Source organism: Lathyrus oleraceus, chromosome 5 (assembly GCF_024323335.1).
Source record: "Lathyrus oleraceus cultivar Zhongwan6 chromosome 5, CAAS_Psat_ZW6_1.0, whole genome shotgun sequence".
NCBI lineage: Eukaryota > Viridiplantae > Streptophyta > Magnoliopsida > Fabales > Fabaceae > Lathyrus > Lathyrus oleraceus.
In genome coordinates, this window is record NC_066583.1 from 475,107,102 (window position 1) to 475,126,524 (window position 19,423).

Consider the following 19,423-nt stretch of genomic DNA (forward strand, 5'->3'; position numbering starts at 1 on the left):
GGTGATTGTCAGTGGTAATGACAAATTCCATTAAAAAGATGTAGGTTATTCTCTCCAAAATTACCTTAGTCATGACTGCATGGAAGGCTACGGATAAGGCAATGTTCTTTTCAAATCTTCGAACAATTCATCACTCAAAGAATCAGTATGACCAAAGGGTTGATTGCTACACACGAAGACTTGGAACAGATTAATGATATTACAAGATTAAGAAGCTTTAATCGAGTAAAGATTACGTAGAAGAGTTTGACATTGCGCTATATACAAGTCAAGATCTAGATATGAGATTTTAATTTTCTCAACTGTATTGTGGCTTGGCAATTGTATGAACTCTTGCAAATATTTGTCAAATAAAAAGGAACTATGCAGATTCCAACGAGAAATCATTGAAGAGTGCACGTAGTAAAAGCGAGCACGAACACCGAAGCACTTTAAATCTCAATGATCTCTCTCTCTCTCTCTCTCTCTCTCTCTCTCTCTGTCTGTCTCTCTCTCTTACTCTTGCATTTAATTTCGTAATATTTGCATGCTTAGGTATTTCAATTCTAGCATAGTTTATCGTTGATTTAACTGATATCGATTTATTACGTAAGCATTAGGTTTTGTTGGAATTGGATACCTTGTTGAGCTGAATTGTTGATTAATATTCTGAGAAAAAATTGAAGTTAGAATTATCTATATTTAATCATTGTGTAAATACACCTCGCGGATTATACAATCGAATCAATCAAATACCTAGTGTTTTATCATATTTATCTTTGGTGTTTGTGAAACGATTTAGTGTCAAAGTGATCGAAAATTTTGAATAGTATAATTTTCACATTTTCACATCAAACCTTTCCCTCACAATTTTTGAAAACACTATGATAATTTTTGTAAATGGTAGTTGAATTTTATTTGGGTCTACTCACCCCCTTTCTAGACTGCTTTTCTACTCCCATATTCGCACCCAACAATTGGCACAAAGAGTTGGTCTTTTAGTTGTGTCTAATCAACATCCAAAATTTATGAATATGATGGAAGATGTCGATCCTAAGTGAGCATATAATAGAACATATGTTTTCAAAGGCGGAAATTATACTTATTGGAAAGTGAGCATGTATGTACACTAGTTGTCGGTTGACAAAAATCTGTGGTGTGCTGCCACCGTGGGGCCATTTATTCCCAAGGGCAATGACAAGGTTGTTAAACATCCAAAATATTGGAATTCTGCTAAAATAAAAAGGCTTCATATGATTTGAAAGTGAGGACCATACTTATTTGCGATTTGTGCACTAAAGTGTTCTATTCAATTTCACATCATATGCGTGCTAAAGGTATGTGGTGTGCTCTCTAAACTCTCTAATAGGTAACAAATGACGTCAAGGATTCTAAAATCAATATGTTTGTAGAGGAGTTTGAACTATTTCGTATGGAAACCGGAGAATTCGAGGATTCCATACAAACTAGATTCTTCCATTTAATCAAGAAATTGAGCAATTTGGGTAAAACCTTTTCCAAAAAAGATTGTACTAACAAAATGTTAAGATCTATGTGCAAGGAGTGACAACTAAAGGTCACTGCTATAAAAGAATAAAATGATCTTAGTACTTTGGATATTACAAAAATGTTTGGAAAGTTAGCCGATCATGAGAATGAGCTAAAGTCGAAAAAGAAAGAGAAAGGTAAAGAAGAGAAACACGATCTTTCTTTGAAAGCTTCTTATTATAAAGGGAAGAAGTGAAAGGAAGAAAGTGGCAACCTTGACAAAGAAGTTTCCAAAAAGGAAGAAACGAGTTTATTTTTTAGATGCTACGATAGATGTCTAAAGAGAAATAAGCTCAAGCATACCTACAAAGCACTACTATGTAAAATCCATTTCACAACGGTTGGATATGGGGTACCACCATGCCTGACCAACCATTGTGAAGTAAGTGGTGGTTGTATGTATGATGCTTTCCATCATGGTCGTGTGGCCATGATTATAAGCTATATAACGTGTTATCTATCATAACAGTTACTTCAAACAACCGTTGTGATATTCTTTAATGCATAACATTTAACAAAGGTTATTCTAAACAACCTTTGTGTTATATACACCGAGTTTATTATAAATTATGCGGAATGCTTATTTCGCCAATGCTCACTAAACATATAACCTTTCAATCTGACCTAGAACATTATAATATGACAAATTGAGTTATATTAGAAGAACAAGTTACACATTCAATTCTAAACAAGGAATCTTCAACTCCTTATCCACATTTTTCTCTTTAATGGTTAGAACTTAGTTTAATGCTCCTAGTTCTTCAACCTCCCCTCCCTTCACCTCTAGTTCATTTTGCAAATTATTATTTACTTTGAAAACAAAATTAAAGATGGAGAAAGGGGCGATTGAAGAACTTGAAGCATTAAACCAAGTTCTAAGGGTTAAAGAGAGAATTGCAAATAACATGCCGAAGAATTATTTTCTAGAATTGAACGTGTAACTTGTTTTCTAATATAACTTTATCTATCATATTATAATTTCTAATGCAATATGAAAAGTTATATATTCTGTAAGGGGTTGGAAAAACACTCAAACCACATAAGATATAATAAACTCATTTTTTAAACAAACAATAACAACAACATTCATCAATAACAAACCTTAAACAACATATAAGATACAACAAATAACTCTTATTAAAAACAACAAAATCATCAGCATATTGCATAAACTACATACAACATACAACCTTTATTAATAACAACAACAAAAACACATCAACTCATGAATGTTTCAGAAACATACCTATCCCCTAATGGCATCCACAATGAAGGAAGGATAAAGCTGAAGTGAGAGCTACAAACTTATGTTAATTTTGAATGGATGTCATTCTGGGCATTTCACACAAGTTTTAAACGCTCACTTTAGCTTCATGCTTGTTAATTTTTTTCATTCACCATCTCTACCTACAAGTCAAAACAAGCATAAAGGTCTAACATTATGAAACAAGCTATTGAAATGTAAATAATAATATATAAACAAATTTTGAAAAATAAACTATTATGAAGACGAACTAGTTGTTTGGATTAAGCTATTATGAAACAAGCTATTGAAATGTAAATAATAATATATAAATAGATTTTGAAGATCTTCTAACATTTGTTCCCTGACCCCATTTGTAACTATTCAAAATTTCTACACTACAAACTAGTCTTAGGCGCATACTATTTAACTTAAAATCACACATTTACGGTTATATAGATTTGAGTGTTAAAGTGTTTGGACATATATCCCTACCATCAGACAAAGTTAGAAGTCCGTTTCAAAGTTTGTCATCTGACCCAATAACATCAACAACATTTAAAGAAGAAAGTATACCAGAATATAATTCATAAATAATGATTTGATATAATTTCTTTTAAAATATAATTCATAACCTGATAAGTATATCTATAAGTGCTCTCTGATTCTTGAGGCATATCCTAACCCTGGCGAGTCCAACAAAAAAAGTGGTGTATTCGTAAAAGAAAATGGTGTATTGTGAAACAAGTGAAAAAATGTTTACTCAATTTCCCAGGCTTTCAGTTAATGGATTTTTAAAGTTAAAAAAAATGGAAATGCTAGATTTCTTATATTTAGTACAAAAGTTTATATTCTAACTCATATGTTAAGATGAAAAAAAATAAAAACTACTAGTCACAACTACCAACAAATACAGTTTCAACTATTAAAACATAAAAACTCAATAATTAATTGATCAAAAACTAGTAGTAAATAACAATCTTATAAGTGGACTGCGTGATAAAATGTCCTTCTTTTCTTGACATGCCTCCAAAAGTTGATGCTTTAGGTCAGGATATAAGCTTTTGGTGAAGAAATCCTAGAATGATAATTGTTGGAGATATGCATCAATTCATAGTATCATTTTAGTCCTTTTTATGACATTTTGTTAGATGCTCTGTGTTCCTTTCATCGAGAAACTTATTTTCCATGGTCAGGTACTGGACATCTTGAAGAACGACTTGAGTCATTTTGGAAGAGAGGAGGAGGTACATGCACATACTCCGACATCCGAGTCAGTGATCGTCAGAGATAAAATGTATAAAACTATATAGGGAACTTTTGTGTATCTGATTTCATGTATGTAACCCCCTTTTATATGAATTTTCCTAGGGTTTCTATTGACCCTCGTTATTTAGTTTTCATCTGGACCTTTCATAATTTCAAGTGGCAAGATATAATTAGTTTTGTTTTCTGACGATCCTTCTCGGATCAGACACTTTCTTTAGGGAGGACCCATACATGGTCGCTAGGGCATATATTCTTCCACTGGATGAGTGGTAATTGTCTCCTAGCATTATTGCTCTAACATCACTTTGGACACAAATATCTTTCTCTTGGGCCTCTGTGTTCTCCTGGATTATTTGTTTTCACTAGATCATCATCTAGGGCTGTGAGCGAATAAGATTACTCTCCAACAGGCTATCCTCTAAGATTGGATCGAGTAGGAACATTTACCCTCCAATTCTGCTTTAGTGTAACCGAATTAAGGTTTGTAACCCTTCATAGGTTGAAGTTTTTCAGTCTACTTTGGTCCCACCAATTTTGGAAACCGAGTTTCTTTGCTTGAATTTTGTACAAGCTTACCTATACCAGTTTTTCAGTCTAGTATTTTTTTAATCATTTTCATAGTGAACATAGAGGTGAGGCTTCCCACTCCCAGGCTATAGGCTAAACCAATCCAACATGGGGAAACATTAGTCATTTATTTCTTCTTGGGATAAATGTCCTCCTGGTTGACTCTCTACTTCGCCTACCTTCATTATTGGGTATATATATGACCCCCTTTTGTCATTTTATCTTTTTTCCTTTGCCCTTCAAAATTTCGTTTATTGAAGTTCATATGGGCCATAATTTCTTTAAGCCTTTCTTCGGTAAGTGCCTTTATACTCTCCATTTCTTTAACATGATTCTAGTTTTTACCTATGATGTGTGTATTGTTATATTTGTGGATGCCCAAACAAGGGTGCTCTCGCCCAGAAGTCGTGCGCCTGTGCGATGACCCGGAGACCCACCCAGAGAAACCCTGACTTGTAAGTCAAGAAAGAAGGACTCTTCTCTATCTCCTAAAATATAGACAGTTAATAACTCCCCGAAAAAGGAGGGAATAGTTGACACTACTGAGGATGACTCAAACCCTAGATCCTAGAGACCCCTATAAATACATCTCCACTTAAGTAGATAAAGAGATAACCCAAGTAATACATATTCTTAACACCCCAAAAGAGCAAAACACTCACCACCATTTAAACACACTATCGTTGGTAGCCATATGCTTGCTACCAAGCATCACCGGTCATCAGCAAAGCCTCTCACCTCATGTGAACATGTCTCTTAAATCTCCTAAAAACATCACCGTATAAGGCTTCTCACCTTCATGGCAAACCTTAACCACCAAACATGTGTTATAAACCTACCAAAGCCTTTGAGTCTCCATGCTCTTGCAAGGGGAACATGCAGACCTGTACTTTTTGACCAGTATGGTGGAGCCCACTTTGGGCCCCCACTTCCGCGTGTCTGGTTACAAGTCTAAAACCATTTTTTTTCAAAAATTAGATTTTTCTAAATTAATTAAAAGAATATTTTCGCTGTATTTAGAATTTAATTTCTGAATTCTATTTATTCAGATACCATTTTCACTCTTTCGAGCTAAAACTAGTATCACAATGTATCTACTTTCGCAGTAAACTTTTAATTATAAAAATAGAAATTTTCAGAATTAAAAATAATTCTTGTTATAATTATTAAAGTACAATTTATTCGAGTACCATCAGTATGACGATCCTCACCTCTCAGACTCGACTGACTTAAGTTGACATGTTAAAAGCGGTAAATAAGCAGCATATTTTAATAACATACATACTGAGCATAATAAAATAATGCATAAAATAAAACATATAAGTGATAAAATAAATCTAAAATTCTCCAATAAAATTATTCAGAAGGGAGTCTTTATCCGATACATCAGGTTGAATTAAAGCATCAACAATTGAAATTAAAGTAGTAGCAATGGTGGGATTTAAAATATGCAGAATTTTAAAGGGCATAAACACCTAAAGGGATTTACAAAGTGTAATTTAGTGCTCTAACAAAGCTTGGATCCTCCAAATATGATTCTAAGTCCCCATTTTTAGACTAAAATACGTGATAAAAACTATTGAAATCATGCCAAGAGAGTGGAGAAAATGTTGGACTGGGCAAAACATAAACTACTGAAATTGACTATTTTTCTGGAATCTGACGTCATGGCGATTGTCATCAGGCTGACAATCCATCCGTCATGAGCATGACAATCATCATCCTTCTGACGGGCCTTCCATCACGCTTTTGAAACTTGCTTCCTTTGCCACACTAACAATTTACGCTGACAGTTGCAGCTGGTTACACCATGACGGGCGTCATGGCTGGGAAGAGCCTGTCATGACAGCCTGAAACACTTAAAACTTCTCTATTTTCGCATTCTTTTTCTATTTTTTTGTCACGAAGCCTTTGTAGTGGTAAATTCATGACCACTGAGTTATTGGTTAACTCAACATCAATAAAACCAGAGTCGCCACCATGCTTTTATTATTTCCAAAGGAAAAGGGAGAAAGTACGAACAAAACCCAAAGATAAGAAGTTTTCAAATCAAAACTAATAAAATGTCAGAGATTACATATAAGGGGGTTGGTTACACAAAGGGAAGGTATTATCACACAAAATATCCTTGGTACTCATAGGGAGCCCTTTTTGTGTGTACTTGTTTTAGTTGAAAATATGTTTGTTTTAAAAATAGAATGAGGGGATGAGAAAATAATTTATTATTTACATTTCGTGTTTGATAAGACTTTTGGTCTTATGCCTATGTACCAACATAAATGAGGGATAAAAACATCGTAGTTCGTGGTAAAAATTTCAAAGATGGGTGGATTGATTTTAGCAAAAGCTTAAAGATCTTTTGTTATCAATGTGAGAATACTTAACCAAACATCCACCGATAATGAGGGCTTTACAACATTTAAGAGGGAGGGCTCCAACTTGGATTAAATCAACATGTATGCCTCTAACCCCTAGTAAATGGAAAGTCTTACACTCAACATATCATGGAATGGGAGAATTACATCTCAACCAAGGATAACTCAAATCTAAATGCTTTATTTTTGAAAAGCTTGAAAGGAAAAAGGCATCAAGTGGCCAAAATGAGTAGATGAGGTTATTAGTTCTTTTTGAAAATAAAGTCAATACGATTAAGTCTTCTTACAAGTTTGATTAAGAAAATAGTTTGAAAATCAATGGCATAAGACCAATGTTTCTACTCATTAAAACAAGTCTAAGTTGAAAAATAACAAACAAAGAAGTTTTGAAAATGAGAAGGAGATTTTGGAATTAAAGAAGAAGGAGGTGGAGATGAAGAGGCTATCTTAGACAAGATTAAGAGTTTTGAGTTGAAAAGATCTAAACCATGGGAATCATCCATAAGACAATAGTATCAGATAGAAAACCATTTCCTTTGGATTGTCAAGCAAACAACAAAGCCATAATCATCCAAGCAATTAATAAGAAACCCAATGGTATCAAATAAATATAACCAATCATCCAAGCTAGAATTCCAAAGCAAGCAGTCTTCCATGTCCTTTATGTGTATCAGATGAAAAATCCCTTGAAACATACTCAAAGAGAAAACATCAAATAATAACAATAAGATCAAAATAACAATTTAGACAAAGAGAAAAAGTGTATCAGATAAGCCCAAGGGAGTCTCTCAAGCATGTGCCAGATGAATGACATTAACCATGTTTTTGGTCTCAAATTAATGGCATTGGCCAAGTTTTTCTTCCATAGCTCAGAAATGTTGCCTACTCTAAGTCCATAGGTCCAAATCAAGTCACAAACAAAGATCCAACAGTCCACCAATGATTTCTTTTAGTGTTTTTGTTTATATTAAGTGTTTTAAGGTCCTAAGACCACAAACAAAATATGATCACAAGCATAAATATATCACAAGCACAAAATATAATGGCTTAAGTGAGCAAAAATGAAAATAACTGAAGCATAAACATAAGTCTAAGTGGGCAAAGAGCAAATGACTGAAGCATAAACAATTTGTATCATTGGAAATGACAAGGAATGATAAAGTGCAAGAATTTAAATTTCATTAAAGTAAATGACAAGAAAATTAAATTTTAGTTGTCAAGTTAGTATGTTAATTTGTTCCTTGAGGAAAATTTAGCGGTATGTTAAGCAATCGTAAGTAGGCTTATGTAGAAGCCATACCTATCTGAGGCCTGTTAACAATAATGTTGGTGTTAATGCATGCTAGAGACAAGGTATCCAAGACCAAGCTCCTAAAGCATACCACACACAAAAACAAGAGAGGATGGGCATATCTCAATCAAGCCTATGTTGATTCATGTAACACATGGTCATTGATGAATCAACTAGCTAATGATCCATGAGAAGTCATTGGCCAAGAGATGATTGCGGAATAAATGATATGAAAATGAAGAGATGAAATGAATGGGATTCCAAATTGGTCAAGGGATGAACCTCACTTGATCAATACCATTCATTCATCTGAGGGATGAAGTTTTAAACTTCATCAACCTCCTAAATCTAATGGTATTGACCAAGTCAAGGTCCAATTCAACCAAGACCAAAGCCAAACAAAAGTAAGGTCAACATAAAGTCAATACAAAAGCTCACCAAAGCATTAAATCAATTAAACTATTTTTAAGAGTGAAGAAAAGTAAGTTTTCAAAGATCAAAAACCTAAAACCCCTTCAAAACACCAAAGAAATGGCCAAGGGATTTATCATAGGTCAAGTAAGGTCAAAGGACCATTGACTAGTTTTTTTTGGTATTTTTCAAAAGTCAGAAGTAATTAAAAACTAATTAAAACAAGTTAAAAATTACAAAATTCACCAAAACTATCAAACTTAATCCAAAAATTTAATTTTAAATCATAAATGGGAAGAAGAAAATATTTGTGAATTTTTGGTGTTGGTCCCATAATTTACGGTGAATTTTAAAAGAAATAGCTATTAAAAAATCAATTTATGAAAAAATAAAATAAAATGGAAAATCAGGAGCCATCAGATCACCCCTCATTAATTGAGGTGGCAGATCTGATGATCCAAAACGCATGTTCCATGATTCCCTCAGTCAGCGCACCACACACATGGTAAAATCAACCAAAGGCTCAGATTAAAAGATGGAAGAAAGATGATGGCATTGTGTAAGACCCCAATTTTGACCCTAAGATCCCTCATGTAGTTTCATCATATGCATTAGCATTGGGATCATACCTTGGCATCCTCCTTACCCCTCTTTCATTGGGTTTGTTTTAGGAGAGATCACCAAGCACTATGTGATTGTACCATACTTTTATTTTATCATTTAACTAACCAAAATACCAAAAATATGTCTTTGTATTTGCCTAACTCTTTTGTAGGTAGGGCATGATCATCAAAATTCATCAAGTTCATATCTAGGGTTTAAGACCCTCATGGCTACAAAAAGCACAACCAAAGATTGATCCACAATGTATCAAAGCATCATATATGAGTCCCAATGATCTATACATATCATATTGATCAAGTATTCTTCAAGAGTTTGGAGGTGATTTGCCTTGGAAACCCTAGTTTGACTGGGTATATTGAGTAACTTCTCCAACAAACTATCGCACCAATTGATCAAATTTCTCAAGGGACACTTAAAAATTCATCATCTTATGTATATATGATCTACCATGAGCCTAAAAAGTCAAGAGAATTGAAGGTTAGCAAGTTGGTTAATGGTGGTTGGCCAGATGGATTCATCTGATCAAAATTGGGTCTCCCTAGACCCTATATCCTACAATTTTCACCATATGAAAATTATTCCAAGATAAAAGTTACTCTAAATGACATTACAAACAACTTTCATGTTGAGACCTAGATCTAGTTTTCTTAGAAAATCATTTTCTATGTTGAAACATTATAGGTCATTTTGTCTAAACCCTAATTTGAAAGTCAACTTCCCAAGGCCATAACTTGCTCAATTTTTATGAGATGAAATATTTCCAAGTTTCACAATCAAATTGAGGATGTCAGCTAATTAAACTTTTATGAGCATATGATATGAGGATACATTATAGGTCATTTTTGACCTATACCATTGAGCAAGTGATTTTTCCAAACTTCAAAAATGCATAACTCTATCATTCTAAATCCAAATAACATGAATTGGTGACCATTTTGAAGGCCTTTGAAATATCTAAAACTTTGATGAATACACTTTTCTCATTTGAAGCTCACATAAAAGGTTCAGCAAGGTGGAATATTGAGATATATATGGCTTGACACTTAGAAAAATTTTCAACATGTTGAAATTTCCAAACTCACACCTCAAAATTCAACTCCTCATATCTTTTTATATATTTGGAGTTAGTTGAAATTGAGGTCAGATTCATGCTCTACGCCATTTTTTCTTTCAGATCATGTCCTCTTTTTTTATTCTGGTGATGGTTGAGGATGGACCAGTCCAGTGAGGTGTTAGATGCCAAAGTGTGTTTATTTGAGCTATCAAATGTGAGCATCTTTCACTCCTTTTTGTAGAAAAAGTGTTCGAAATCGCCCTTGCTTTTGATGATTTTCAATACAATGTGAAATGATCTTGGTACCTTTAATTTGTGTGTTATTGTGCAGGAATTAGGCATGAAAGAGTAGAAAACTAAGGCACAAGAAAGATGGCAAAGGAACCAAGAAAGAAAGAAAACATCAGCAAGCTCGCTAGGCGAGTGAGGTAGCGAATCCTTCGCTAGGCGAGCCGGCAGCGAGATGCCAGCGAACACTCCCAGAATTTTACAGTAGAAAATTGATCAAAACTCGCTGTGGCGAGGGAAGTAGCAAATGCTTCCAGTGGCAAATTCACCAACATTCGCTAGGCTAGCATCCAGCGAGCTTCCAGCGAGCAATTCCAGTAGCAAAACATCAAACCTCGCTGGAGCGAAGGAGAGAAGCATGGGCTTCGCCTAGCGAAGGATTGTTCGCCTAGAGAACATATGCAAACTGGACTTGGATGATTCCTCTGGACGCAGACACTTCTGGTGGCCTATTTTGGGGCTCGCTAGGCGAACCATTCTGCTCGCCTAGCGAGCATGACAGCTCAGTAACCAGTACTATAAGTAGCATGGGCTACTTTTTGGAAAGGACACTTAGATATTTTTCAGATCTTTCCATTTTTCTTGGGATCATATTTTGTACCTTAGAAACCCATTTTCTCATTGTTCTTCTTCTCTTAACATTATTTCATAAAAAGAAGGTGGATTCCCATCCAATCTCGATTCTTCGACTCGGATGTTGATAAACTTTCTTCCGAAACTTTTTGTGCAAGCTACCATGAAAATGAGTAGCTAAGTCCTTCATTTTGTCAAGGTTAGATGTAGATGTTCATAAGCTTTGTATGTAAATGGATTGATCTTCATTTGTAAACTCTTTGATGATGAATATACGGTGAAAACCTTGTTTTATTGATAACTCTTTGTGTTGGTTTATCATTGAAAGGTGTTTTCCAACTCTTGACCTAGGTTTTCATCCATCTTTGTTCTTTAGCTAGAGATAGTATTAAATGATTTTGTTCACTAAAAAGTTAAACCTAAAATTTGTCATTTTGATAGATTGTTTGAGAGATCAACAATGGATCAAAATGGGAAAACCCACAATGTATGTTAAAGATAAATACATTGGGAGGACTTTGTGGATGTGTTTATCATCTATTGGAGTTTATGAGTTTTGTTTGATCGAACATATGCATGCAAAGTGATCGTCGAACCCTAACTTTGACAATCTTTCTCAAATCATAAAACCAAAACTTTTACCGCAATTTCTTACTTTTTATGCAAGCTACCGTAACCAAACTAAAACCCCCTTGTTACTATAAGTTAAGAACTTAACAACTGTCGAACGACGACAATATCACATAATCCCTGTGGAGACGATAACAAACCCCGATACTCTAACCTTCTATCCAACAAAATGGCGCCGTTGCCGGGGATTGTGAATTGATATTACGAGCATCGCAATAGTTGCTAAATTTTTAACTTTTGAATTTTTGACTTGTGCTTGTTAATTTGTTTGGTTTAGTGTGCAACTTTCGTTTTATGTGAGGGCAGGTTCTTGAGGACCAACTTCTTTTTGATCCCGAGATCGAAAGAACCGCAAGGAGACTGAATAGCAGAACGAGACGAAGGAGGCAACAAGCTAGACAGCGACAAGAACAAGGAGAAGGTTCTTCTACAACACACCCACCACCTTTCACACCTATCATGGATCCACCACCACCACCGCCCACTTCCACACCATGTGTCAACAGTCCGAGGAATACAACTCAATTTGCCAACCACACGAGAAGGCAAGCCGAGATGAAGACGGGAACTCTTAACTTCCTATACGGAAGTCCATTCACCGGAATGGACCATGAAGACCCCTTTGCTTTTCTCACAAAATTTTACGAGATAGCATTGGCAGCTGGAGTTGATCAAGCTCAAGAGCTACCGTTGTTCAAAAGATTATTTCCTCATGCTTTTCTCGGCAAAGCCAAAGATTGGTACTTGGATCAAACACCTGCAGTCATGACGGATTGGAACGTGTTGGAAGAAAAGTTCATTGAATGATTTTTCTCCCACAACCGGTTCATGGAATCCAAAATGGCTATCTCCGTGTTTTCACAAGGAACCAACGAATCATTGAATGAGGCATGGGAAAGATTTAAATCCATGCTTCGAAAGTGCAAAGGGCATGGTTTTGACGAATTGACGCAAATCCACATTTTCAAGAATGGCCTTCAACCTAATTGCAAGACTTTGTTGGATGCTACCTCGGGTTGTTCTTTGTTGTCTAAAAGCGCCAAAGAAGCTACTGATATCATTAACCGTATGGCTCTAAATGACCTCCAAAGTCAAAGTAGAGGCAACACTTTGAAGAAATCGGGAGTGCTTGAACTTGGGACAAACGATGCTATTCTTGCCGAAAATAAACTCATTTCACAACAAGTTGAACTCTTAACTCAACAAATAAAAGAGTTGAAAGAGCCTTCAAGAGCTAAATAAATAGCTTATTGTGAACTTTGCAAGGGTGATCATGATACCGGGTTTTGTCCACCTCCCGGGTTCGAAGAAGTGAATTACATGGCGAACCAACGAGACTACCAACCGAGGCAACAACAACAACAACCGTATCAACAACATCCTCAAAATCAACAACAACACTTTCAAGGGAATCAAGGGTTCCAACCAAGGGCTAACTATCACCATAACCAAGGTTATGGGGGTGGTACTTCTAGCCGTCAAAATCCTTACCAACCTCAACAACCGCCGGTCGTGACTTCAAAGTTAGAAGAGACATTGACACAATTTATGCAATTGTGAATGGCTAATCAAAAGAGCAACAATGCGGCAATCAAAAATCTCGAAACTCAAGTCGGTCAACTTGCTAAACAACTAGCGGAACAACAACCCAGACCATCTTTTTTGGCGAACACGCAAACGAATCCAAAAGAGCATTGTAAAGCGATAACGACGAGAAGTGGAAGGGAGTTGATTAGTGAGAGTAAAAAAAGAGATGAGAGTGAAAAAAGAGAGGATTAGGAGAAAAAAATAGAGGATAGCATTGATGGTGAAGTTGGGGAGTGGAGTGAGGAAGAAGTTGAAAAGAATTAAAAAAATGGTGAAGTAGAAAATAAAAAAAGTGTGGAAGTCGAAAAAAATAAGAGTGATGAAGTGATGGTGGAGGGAGTAAAAAAGAAAAGAGAGAGGAATTCTAGAGCTTCTAAAGGAAAGAAGGTAGTGGGCACTACTCCAATCCAAAACCTTCCGTATCCACATGCTCCATCTAAGAGGGAGAATGAACAACATTACGTTCGGTTCATGGATATATTCAAACAACTTCAAGTGAACATTCCGTTTGCCGAAGCATTGGAGCAAATGCCTAAGTATGCGAAATTCATGAAAGACATACTTACTAAAAAGCGGAGGTACACGGAACCGGAGATGTATTGGTCAAAGTTGACAAATTCTTCTTCCCGGTTGATTTCATTGTGATTGATATGGAAGAGGATGATGATGCTCCGCTTATTCTTGGCCGACCGTTCATGAAAACCGCACGCATGATGATTGACGTTGACGACGGTTTGATGAAAGTAAGGGTCCAAAATGAAGAAGTTACTTTTGACCCCAAGTTGACTGTTTCCAGATCTTCGAGATGCGGCTGAATGATCTTCTTCTCGTGCTCAAGGAGACGGGTAATCTCATCAGGAATCCCTTCAACATCATCTTCCTCTGCTTCAAATACAGGGAATTCAAAATTGGGAGATGGCGTTGGATCATTATGTTCAATGGGTTTTAGAATCAACCTGCATAATGATTTTGGATAATAAAAACTTTAGAATTTAAACAAGCAAATCATTATGCAGATGAAAAAGATTGTTTTTATTCTTGTTTTTAGGGTTTTTTGTGATCACTGATTTCATGCAAAAGCAAAAAGTGAAAACAAATGGAAAAATAAATGTTTAACAATGCATTAATTGAATGAAATATCATTGTATAAATGCTGCCAACAATGTCATCACTTCTCCTTTTGGCATGGGAGAAGGGTTTTGAACAAAGTGAACAAATTACACTGACTTATGAATGACCGTAGGAACATCCACAGCGACCCAATTATGGCAGACACCACCAGGTATGATGAAGTTGCTCAAATCCTCTGCATCCTCTTCCAGAATAGCAGCAGCTTCCTCAGCTTGGTCAGCATAGATGAATCCTCCACTCTTGAACAACCCTTGCTCATTGAATGCCCTAGAAGAATAGCCAATGCCAGCCCGGGTCTTATTGTCTTCAAGCTCAATCATCTTCCCTAAACCAGCAACTGCACCACATTCAATGGCCAGTTTCGCATCACGATAGGAAGCAAATGAATGAGACTTCTTCTCAATCGGCTCAGCAATAGATAAAGCTTGGAAAGGCGTTCCAACTTCATCCTCAGCATCAATATATGAGAAAGAAGACAGGTGGCTAACCAGGAGAGCCTTTTCTCCCCCTACCACAACCAGTTTCTTATTCTTAACGAATTTCAGCTTCTGGTGTAGGGTGGATGTCACGGCGCCAGCCTCGTGAATCCATGGTCTACCAAGGAGACAGCTGTAAGATGGGTGGATATCCATAACCTGAAAGGTAACTTGGAAATCACTTGGTCCAATCTTGATTGGGAGATCAACTTCCCCAATCACGGTCTTACGCGACTCATCAAAAGCCTTCACAACAACACCACTCTGCCTCATGGGAGGCCCCTGATATGACAATCTAGAAAGAGTGGTCTTTGACAATACATTCAGAGATGACCCGTTGTCCACCAACACGTTGGACATGGCGTCAGTCTTGCAATTCATAGAAATATGTAAAGCCATGTTGTGGTCTCTTCCCTCCTCATGGAGATCAGCGTCACAGAAACTCAAAGTGTTGCAAGCAGTAATGTTTGCAACTATACTGTCAAACTGTTCAATCGTGACATCGTGATCAACATAAGCCACGTCCAAAACTTTCTGCAGAGCCTCCCTATGGGGTTCTGAATTCAGAAGCAAAGATAGCACGAAGATCTTGGACGGCGTTTGTAGAAGCTGGTCTACAACGTTGTACTCACTCTTTTTGATGAGCCTCAGCATCTCATCACATTCTTCATTCACAATGCCACTCAGGCCAACAGAAGAAGCATGAGTTTTTTATACAGAGGAGGGTTTGGCAACAAGTGCCGAATTCGGAACATTCACTGCAGTCCCAACCGGGCGCTCAGCAGAATCAGAAACAACAGCTTTAGCCTGAGGCTTAGGCGCTGAAAACACACGACCACTCCGGGTCAATCCACTCACATCAGCAATATTTACCACGGAGGTTGAGGGCAACGGCACTTCTTTCCCATCTTCCACAGCGACGAGATTATATCGGAAAGGAATAGCTCTATCCGAAGAATAAGGCATAGGGCCTGCAGGCTTGATAACCAGAGAAGGAGAGACCTTCGGCTTGCTACCATCATAACGGATGACAACAGGCTCAGGTAGCTTGAACACATGAGAAATCACATTCACCTCTGGTTCATCTTCATCAACATTTCTATTCTGAAGAATCTCAATGGTACCTTCATCCAACAACTCTTGAAGCTCTCTGCGCACTTGGCGGCAACCCAATCTATTAACAGAACAAATACGGCATCTGTCATGGTCGTGCTCCATATGACTGTATTGACACAGCAGACGATGCAACTCGACCAATGACTGTCGAATATGGCTTACATACTTGACTTTATACTTCCCAGGGCAGCCCTGGACCATGTTAAACGACTTCCCATGCTCGGGCAATGGGTTCTTCGTAACATTCGGGCCTGAGTCCTCAAAGCTCAGGATGCCGCATCTCATAAGGTCTTGAACCTTGGTCTTCAACGGATAGCAGTTTTCAATATTGTGACCCGGAGCACCAGAATGATAAACACAATGCTGGTCTGGCTTGTACCACCACTGCGGGTTAGCAGGCACAGCCGGAGGCTCTCTGGGAGTAACCAGTTTCCGCTCCAATAAGGAAGGATATAACTCAGCATATGACATAGGAATTGGATCGAAACTGATCTTCTTCCTATCATAATTCAAATTGGCCTGATTACTGGTACTGCCACGAGGCTGGTAAGCCTGTTGCTGTGGACGATGTTGCTGCTGATACTGAGGTTGTTGCTGATGCTGATGTTGCTGATGCTGATATTGCTGAGAATTATCTCTGAAAACAGGTGCTATATGAGCCACCTGATGCTGACCGCTGGCATGACGCGTAGGCTTCCTCCTTTCAGAGGGTCTTCTAGGTTTAGCATGAGATTGCACAACATGTGCCTCCCCATCTTTCTTCTTAAACGCCCCATGTCGTTTAGAAGAGCCTTCATCTTTAGATAAACGTCCTTCCCGGACACCTTCCTCCAATCGCATCCCCATGTTCACCATCTCGGTGAAATCAGAGGGAGCACTTGCGACCATCCGCTCATAATAAAATGAACTAAGAGTCTTCAAAAAGATCTTAGTCATCTCTTTCTCTTCCAGCGGAGGAGTGATCTGAGCTGCTAATTCTCGCCACCTCTGGGCGTACTCTTTGAATGTCTCTTTATCCTTCTGAGACATGGCCCTGAGCTGATCACAGTCAGGAGCCATATCAACATTATACTTGTACTGCTTGACGAAGGCTTCGCCAAGATCGTTGAAGGATCGGATGTTTGCACTATCAAGGCTCATATACCAACAAAGAGATGCGCCGGACAAACTATCCTGAAAGTAATGAATCAGAAGCTGATCATTATCAGTCTGAGTAGACATTTTCCTGGCGTACATAACCAGGTGAGCGAGAGGGCAGGTGTTCCCCTTATATTTCTCAAAGTCTGGGACTTTGAACTTGACCGGAATCTTCACATCGGGAACCAGGCATAACTCGGCAGCAGACTTGCCGAACAAATCTTTCCCTCGGAGGGTCTTCAATTCCTTTCAGAGCTCGAGGAATTGGTCATTCATCGCGTCCATCTTCTCATTAACATCTGGGCCCTCAGACGTCTCAGAATGATAGATGGTGTCGTCTACCCTGGGAATGGTATGCACGATAGAAGATGGCATCGCAAGGACCGGGCTAGATGCCGGTATAGAAGCAAAGGTAAGAGCTGGAATATCTGGCATGAAACCTGGAGGCATACCCCACGGAAACCCGACTGGCATGGCATGCGACACAAAATGAGCACTAGCAGCTGGCACAGTTGAAGACACCACCTCTGATATAACAGTCCTCTAGAGAGGAGTTGCAGGAGGTGGAGATGGTTGATTCTGAGCAGCCAAAAATTGCTCCATCAAAGCAGTGAGCCTGGCGACTTCATCCTTCAGCTCTCTGTTCTCTTGTTCTAACTGATCCATCACTCTTGCAGAATTGGCTCTGGTATAGTACCGGTGAGTCAGCTTGTCTTCAAAATAAATGAAGAACACAGAGTTAGGCCACAGACAAGAAGACCCGAACAACCTGCTTATGCAAATGATGCATGCAATGCTTGTGCATATGCTTTGTTTTTATTTCAAGGAACTTTTAGGGTTCTATTTGCAATTTTTTTGAAATTTAAAGCATTTAATAGCATATGGAAAAATATCTCATCAAATATATTCGAGACAAAGAAGTACAACATTTTTGATTATTACAAGGGGTAAGGAAAATAACATCCTATGGATCCCTAGAAGCTCGAGATGCTGGAAGACGGGATACACAAAACTTCTTGATCTCTCTCTCATAGTCTGCTTCCATATCCGCTTTCTCCTTAGCAAGTCGATCATACTTCCTCTTCCAGAATTTGGAAGACTGAGGAAGCAGAGAAGTCCAGGTATTATCAGGATCATCAATCACCTGACGCTCGAGGAATTCGATCAGAGCGTCCTTCTCCTTGATTTGCTGAAGCAACTCTTCTCTTTCACGGATCCAAGCACGTGAAAGGTCTTCTTCTCTCAACTCCTCTACATTTTGGTTAGGGAGGGTTGAAGGCCCAACCACAACCAACGGTGTAGGTCTCGAATAATCATATGGCATAAGATACTCAGAAGCTCTCTGTCTGACCCAAGAGGTATAAGGCTCCAAAGCAATGCAGTTCTTCGGACCCAACTCATTCCTACCCTTCTTGTGAATCTTGCGCCAAGCGCGGACCATCCTGGCTTTCAAGCCTTGGGGATCTTTACCCTCCTGAAAGAATACACCTTCTAACAGAATGTTATGAGGTTTATCCTTTAGGGGGAACCCAAGCTGACGACGTGCTAAGATAGGATTGTAGCTGATCCCGCCACATGTACCAAGAAAAGGCACATTAGGGAATTCACCACAATAATCAATGATCCGAACAGTATCATACACACGATCATACCAAGAGATATCATCATTAGTGAGAGACATAAGTCTCGTAGACCACCGTAGACATCCCTTGTTCTCCTTGAAAGCAACCGTCTGCGGTAAGTGAGAAATAAACCACTTATACAACAGAGGCAAACAGCACACAATAACTCCTCCACCCTTTGCATTCCTCAGATGCAAAGAGAAATAGGCATCACCCAACAGAGTAGGAACGGGATTAAGAACTGAGAAGATCCTAATGGCGTTCACATCTACAAATTTGTCGATGTTGGGGAACAATACCAAACCATAGATGAGCAGCACGAATATGGCCTCAAAGGCATCCTCACTCATGGCCTTCCCATAAACGGTAGCTTGAGCAATGAGAAAATCAGAAGGGAGACCCCGAATTCCACCCTTGGTGGTCATATGCGCCTCAATAAGGGATTCATCTATGTGCAACAAGTCTGCAATCTCTCGAGAAGTCGGAATACTCTCTAGGCCAC